This window comes from Medicago sativa, chromosome 8 (genome assembly GCF_051527215.1).
Source record: "Medicago sativa cultivar Bolivia chromosome 8, Bolivia_mono, whole genome shotgun sequence".
Classification (NCBI taxonomy): Eukaryota; Viridiplantae; Streptophyta; class Magnoliopsida; order Fabales; family Fabaceae; genus Medicago; species Medicago sativa.
This window is the reverse complement of record NC_140756.1, coordinates 67,676,852-67,684,202: the sequence shown is the minus strand read 5'-3', so window position 1 is coordinate 67,684,202 and position 7,351 is coordinate 67,676,852. Positions and strand designations below refer to the sequence as shown.

Genomic DNA, 7,351 nt, shown 5'->3' with positions numbered 1-7,351 from the left:
TGTGAGCTTAATGTTGTGGCGGACCTCTTGCATCCTGAACATGGTGATTGGAATTATCAATTGATTAATTCTATTTTCCTCCATGATGTTGCAGGGTCGAATAAGGAAGGAAATTAGGGCTTGGCAGCAGTGATTTGCTGAGGGGATGGTAGTTGGAGCTAGGTGTTGGTATACTCATATACTTCATGTCTCATAAATAGCAAAAGGTGTGGCGTTAGTTAAGGGAATCGAATTCGCGAAGGATATGTGTTTCCTTAATCTAATTGCAGAATCTAACTCATTAATTCTCATTGCCGAGATTAATGATCAAAACAATGCCCGCCGCTCTTATGTAGGTGATGTAGCTGAGGACTGCCTAAGGTTTTCTTCTAGTTTTAAAAGCTTGGTTTTTCGTCATATTCGTCGTGTAGCTAACCAAGCAGCTCATTCCTCAACTAGATTTTCTTTTAAAATTGGTATTGATTTTATTTTGGTTGAAAAAACTCCTTGTATTTCTGCAGTTGTGACTTTTGACTTACAGCCACCCCTTATTTAATAAAATCGTTCTATTCAAAAAAAGTTGTAGGTATATTTATGTTGGTTTATGGTCTTGCCTGATGTTTTTTTTTAAGGAGTCATGACTTATGTTATTTTCTAGAGCTGTTTTTACCATTGAATTATTATTATCTTTTTATGATTTCTTTTCTCATTCAAATGAATAATTCTGAACAAAAAAATTTGATTTTTTTTCTCGCGTTCAAATATATGATTGCATTACTTGTTGGATACCTTAAGTTTTGATCTCCATGTGCTTATGTTTGGTTATATAATTTGTGATGATTTGGTGTATTTTGCTCTGAGGTCTATTAATCATGATTCATGATTATGCTAAGGATTTTGCTTTAGGTTTGGGTTGCTAAAGCTATAGCGTGTGCCAAGCACCTGTATTGACACGATTGCCATTATTTGAGCTTGGATATACAAATTTTATTTTGACAAAACTTGGATATACAAGTTGTTATTTTTCTTTGGTGGAATAATTACGTCATAATTTTATACAAACTTATTTCTTTTTAAGGTTTTTTTTTTTTTAAGAAATAGGGATAAGATAGGTCCGGGATAGGATAAATACTTGATACACACGTAATAACAAAATAAAATAGTACTTGTCAAAAAAAACAAAAAAAAATAGTATTATTTGATCATGTTATGTGTTTGATACATCGACTAACCATGCAATTTTAAACAAAATAATACAACCAAATGAAAAAAATCACATGTTATTTTAATTAACTTCATATGTTCTTTTTTAAGCGTCATTTTGGAATTTAACTATTCAATTGATCTTATCATAAAACCATTGATATAGGGAGCAAAATAAAATAAAAAAACAAATTTTGTTTGAAAAAACTATTTGTTTTTAGTTTTGATGAAAAGGAAAGGGCAGTAGAAAAAAGAAAAAAAAAGTAGTCATTGAGAAAGAGTATAATTGATAAATTATATCATTAAACTATCAAAACGGTGATTAAATAGGGAAAAAATTATGCTAAAATGATACTTAAAAAAAAATTGATGGAGTGTAACTTTTTTTTGAAAGCCTATTTTAGGAGCAAAACAAATGTTAGAACAACGCTAGTTTTCCTTCAAAAAAAAAAAACAACGCTAGTTGAAACGACGAAACACCGGCAACAATTAGTTCTTTTAACAGTGTGGCAATCATTAGCAATCTTTTTATCTTATTATGAGCTTTTCCAACACGTTTTTGTCTATGAATTACATCAATTTTCAGTAAAAAATAATTAAAATACAATAGTTTAGTCTTTGGTTTTTATCTTTGTTTTTCAGTATTGACAAGTACATCTGCATCTCTAAGTATATGTTTGGTTATGTGATGAATTTTTTTAGTGAATTGATTTTATAACATTCATTCAAACTAAAATTGAGTTGAAAGTAAAGTGATTTATGTTTGTTTTTATTCATGTGAAAGTTTATTGAACGGTAAATTTGAGTGTAAAATTCAATTATAGAATCATAAGTTACCATCTCTAACTTCAAGTAGAATCAAAACATGTCAATAAATGAGAATTGTTTTCCTTTCAAAAAAAAAATGAGAATTGTTTTAAAATGACAAATAAATAAGAACAAAAAAATTATACAAGTAGAGCAAGATAAGACTTTTATTTGATTGGGAACCCATTATTTGAGGGTTTCATCGACACATATTCAAATAAACATACACAATATTTGATAGGGAACACATTATTTAAGGGTTTCATCGACGCATATTCAAATAAACATACACATAAAGAAGAATATAGTGATATGAATTTGAAGTCAGAATTGCACATAAAACTTTCTCACAGTTAAACCAATAGGTTGTAACATCGGAAGAAAAAAAAAACATATATATTTGATTGTCTAGTGTACGTAATATAATAATGAGTCTATATATTAAGTGACAAATAGAGTATAATAATAAGATAAATGTTATGAACACTCTATTTAGATTTTCTTAAATTGACTTTAAATTTATATATTTTTACATTGTTTATGTGAAGTTTTTAAATGATAATTTTTTTATAAAAACATTGACGGGTCACCCGCAAGTCCGCCATAAAATGGGGAGGGGTGAGATTTTCAACCGTACATCTCTAATTGCCTCCTCCGCTCCACCCCTTTTTAAACGGGCTGCTGACGTAGCGAGTTGACCTTTTTTGCCATCCCTAATTATAATTACATTTCCAAGTCGACATTAAAACAAGTCCTATGGAGACAAATTTATTTTATTACTTCGATGAACTTTGAATACAATTGTTACAAATTTATCAATACCTCCAAATTTAAAAGATAAGGGGACACTATACATAAAACTTTTTGCTGCTTTATTTTATTTCATTTCCACAATCTTAGATTACAATATCATAACTTCAAAGTCCATGAAATTAAGAAGAAAAAAATACAATTATTTGCTACATAAAAAAAAAAACTATATGACAACTCCTGGAATATTCTAGCATAAGGTATATTGTATAATTCATTTGCAAGCCCAAGTACTCACTCATCTCAAATTCAGAAGACTTGTACACATTGGCCATGACGACACCTTTTATAAATTGTTGCAATTTTTGGACAGTCTTTATCCGTTACACAGCCTTGTTTAAGGCGAGGATTAGTAGAATGAGATATTATAATGATAAGAAATATGGAAATAAATAGAATCAGAAGATAAACAAACTTTAAAGTTTCAGCCATATTTTTTTCTCTTTACATCTAAGAAATAGGATATAATTTGATCTATTTATAGTGTATAAAGTTCACTCTCTCATAAAATTAATTGAATTGGTTAAGCATTTTTAAAATCTAAAAACCCTTTAAATGCCTCTTGATCAATTAATTTTATGTTAAGCATTTTTAAAATTTAAAAACCCTTTAAATGCCTCTTGATTATATTGGTGTATTGTGTTTGTTCCTTTCAGACGCTTCTAAAGGAGGTTATATAATAAACTTGATAATCATAAGAATTGAATATTGTTTAGTTATATTTTCATTATTTTTTCTTTAATAAAAAATCGTTACTTTTTTAACCTTTCGTCATGGTAAAGGGAAGCATTATTTTTTTGCACCCAGTGTTGTTACCAATGAATATAATGTATCATTTGGGTGAGAAATTTTTATGCACAGCTAGATCGTATTGTAGGATCAATGTATATTTTGATTAAATAATTGAATCATAAAGAATGTTTATTTAATATAAACTCTCTTGTTTTTTTTTCTCTCCTAGGGTTTTGCTTGCTCCCTCCTATGGGCTGCAGCCATTCACCTGGGCCGGATTCTTCATGTGAGAGCTTGATCTGCATCTGATCCATGTTCTAGAAGCTTCTGGGTGTCTCTGTATGGTATAGATGAGTCTTTCTGTTGCTATTTATATCAACCCTCATGGGTGTTCATGTTCATCGCAAACCTAACCCTAATAGCCGCAATACACATATTTGCTTTCAATCTTTCCTGCTTTCTTTGCCCACCTTTTTGTTTTCAATTTCCTGTCGCTCCTTGCCCTATGGATCCAAACGGCCTCAACCTTGGTGGTTTGACCTTAGCTGACGAAGGTCTAACCCTAAACCTAGCCTCCAAAACTGCCTCATCACCTGTAACACCCCGTTTTCCCAACATAAAAATTTCGTAAAATAAATCAGAGTTTCTCAACACAAACGGAATGTCACATTTCTTTTCATCAAATCATAAACGGAATAAATAAATATTAATCCTTCAAAATCCAACAACGTAATATTTAAAACTTCGCAGCGGAATTATTCAACATCTTAAATAATCTTTGGCACAAGGGCCTCGACATAAAATCTTAGTTCAACAATAATTCTTGAAAACTTTTAAAATAATACGTAAGGAACATAAAGCAACAACAAAATTCCCATCCCGTTACGTATTAGAGCACCTAAGACACACACTTGTGAGGAGTCCACTCACGTTCGCAACTAGTCTTGGTTACCTGCAAGTTACCCATACGAAGAGCAACATTTTCAAGCAGAAGGGGTGAGATTTCACAAACAACAATATTAAGCATATAATTCATCAATTACATTTAACAACATAAACATCATCAACATATCATAATAAAAATCATGTAACATCATATCATCATCATAAACAACTTCATATTAATCATCGACATCAACTTTATAATCAACTTCGTAAATTAATCTTTAACAACTTGACGACTTTGACACGACTATGCAACTTCAACTCGACTATGCAACTCTTAACATCTTAAATCATCTTGACAATGCAAATGCATGTGGTACCAATCAGGGCATCAAGCCCTCAACATAATTGAGCGTAAAAAGGCTCCAGGGCATCAAGCCCCCAACATATTTGAGCAAAAGCTCCAGGGCATCAAGCCCCCAACATATTTGAGCGTAAAAAGGCTCCAGGGCATCAAGCTCTCAACTTTGAATGAGTATGCATGGACTTAACATCTTACATCTTAAACATCTTGAGCATCATGAACATCTTATATGACTCCAATAATTTGGATGACATCTTACAACTTTACAACTTAGACCGACATTTACAACTTTATGACATTAATGGTCAACAACAGCAAAACAGCAACATATGCAGCAAATAACAACTCTTATACATCATATAATCATTAAAGAATGAATCGCATCAACATGGTCATCATAAGTAATACTTAAGGTGCATATTTAACAACATCACATTACTATTAATATTAATCATCTTAATTCAGGTGTTCTGGACAGCTTCTAACATCATCAATAACTTTCATTTCCTACCCCAAGGTCATCTCAAGACTACACGTGCGAAAAGTATCGCAAGGCAACAATTCAAGGCAACCTACCACTAGTTAGACTCATCACAGCATAGGTTAAATACTCTTAAACACCTTAATTAAACTCATAGTACACAAGCTTTGAAGTTTGGAGACAATCCATAAGTTTTGGTTTAACTTAGAAATAGTTATGCTGAATTTTCATAAAGTTTTACTAAGACCCACTTGGAGTATTTTCATCATAACTCAAAATCTAAAAATTATTTTTGAGCCAAACCAAGACCATTAGAAATCTAACACAATTATCTAAAACTTTCATGTTTACATCGAAGGCAAATTCAAAACGGAAAAGGGAGAAAAATGTGAATGTTTTCTAGATTGGCCCGACAGAAAATCGGTGGCCAATTTTGACAAATCGGGGGCCGATTTTTGCAGAACTAGAACTGGAAATTCAGATCAAAAATTGGTGGCCGATTTTGACAATTCGGTGGCCAATTTTGGGCTTCTCAGCAGTTCAAAAATCAGTTTAACAATGCGTTTTTCACTTAAGAATCACTCTTAAATCCCAATTTTCATCAACCCAAATTCCAAAATTGATAGAAACCTCTATCTATGATTATTCTATGAACTGAACACCAACTGGACATGAATTTGATAGACTCCTATTCAACTAAAAACCTATAACGACTTCAAACCCTAATTCTCAAATTCTCACAAACTCAACCTACAACATGTTAAATCTAATTATCAGAATTACAGACTTAATAATACTGAATGTTAGTCTCACCCTTACCTTAGAATTACCAATTGGCAGCCTCCTCTCTTGGTTCTTCTCTCCTCTTGTTCTCTTCTCTCTAAACCTTGTTTTCTCCAAATCCTTGTCTTTGCATCTGTTCCTCTTTCAACCTAATATCTCCTCTATTTATAATACTAACTTCTCTTCTTAAATCTCATTAGGCCCAATAACTCTCTCCTTTCTATTCCCCAAATCTACTTATTATAATAATTACAATTCTCTACTAAATATAGTCTAATAAATAATAAAATCACCCAATAAAATACCAGCATGATTAAATAAATCATATAATTCGACTCTATTTCAAGAAAAATAATTAAATAACAAAGAGGGCGTTACAACTCTCCCCAACTTAGAAGAATTTCGTCCTCGAAATTCAGAGCACAGGAGAAAATGAATTTAATTATTGCCTAAATATCTTAAACTATATATAACAAAATAGAAACTTCAGACAATACACAAAAACCACATTAAAATTAGTCAGTTAAACATGATCACATAATATAACATAACTATTAAATAGAAAACACAACGACAGTATTCAACCGTCACACGACACAACGACTCATCTACTTGGCCTGACGGATCGACCTGCTCTGATACCAATTGTAACACCCCGTTTTCCCAACATAAAAATTTCGTAAAATAAATCAGAGTTTCTCAACATAAACAGAATGTCACATTTCTTTTCATCAAATCATAAACGGAATAAATAAATATTAATCCTTCAAAATCCAACAACATAATATTTAAAACTTCGCAGCGGAATTATTCAACATCTTAAATAATCTTTGGCACAAGGGTCTCAACATAAAATCTTAGTTCAGCAATAATTCTTGAAAACTTCTAAAATAATACGTAAGGAACAGAAAGCAACAACAAAATTCCCATCCCGTTACGTATCAGAGCACCTAAGACACACACTTGTGAGGAGTCCACTCACGACCGCAACTAGTCTTGGTTACCTGCAAGTTACACATACGAAGAGCAACATTTTCAAGCAGAAGGAGTGAGATTTCACAAACAACAATATTAAGCATATAATTCATCAATTACATTTAACAACATAAACATCATCAACATATTATAATAATAATCATGTAATATCATATCATCATCATAAACAACTTCATATTAATCATCGACATCAACTTCATAATCAACTTCGTAAATTAATCTTTAACAACTTGACGACTTTGACTCGACTATGCAACTCTTAACATCTTAAATCATCTTGACAATGCAAATGCATGTGGTACCAATCAGGG

General features: G+C 31.6%; 1 long non-coding RNA gene across 1 annotated transcript; it reads left to right on the top strand.

Annotated features, from left to right (window-relative positions):
- The first annotated feature begins 3,526 nt into the window (after positions 1-3,526).
- On the top strand, positions 3,527-3,983 carry LOC146900796 (uncharacterized). The gene is made up of 2 exons (XR_015023589.1): positions 3,527-3,639; positions 3,761-3,983. It is a non-coding gene; the product is annotated as an uncharacterized LOC146900796 (long non-coding RNA).
- Positions 3,984-7,351: the final 3,368 nt, after the last annotated feature.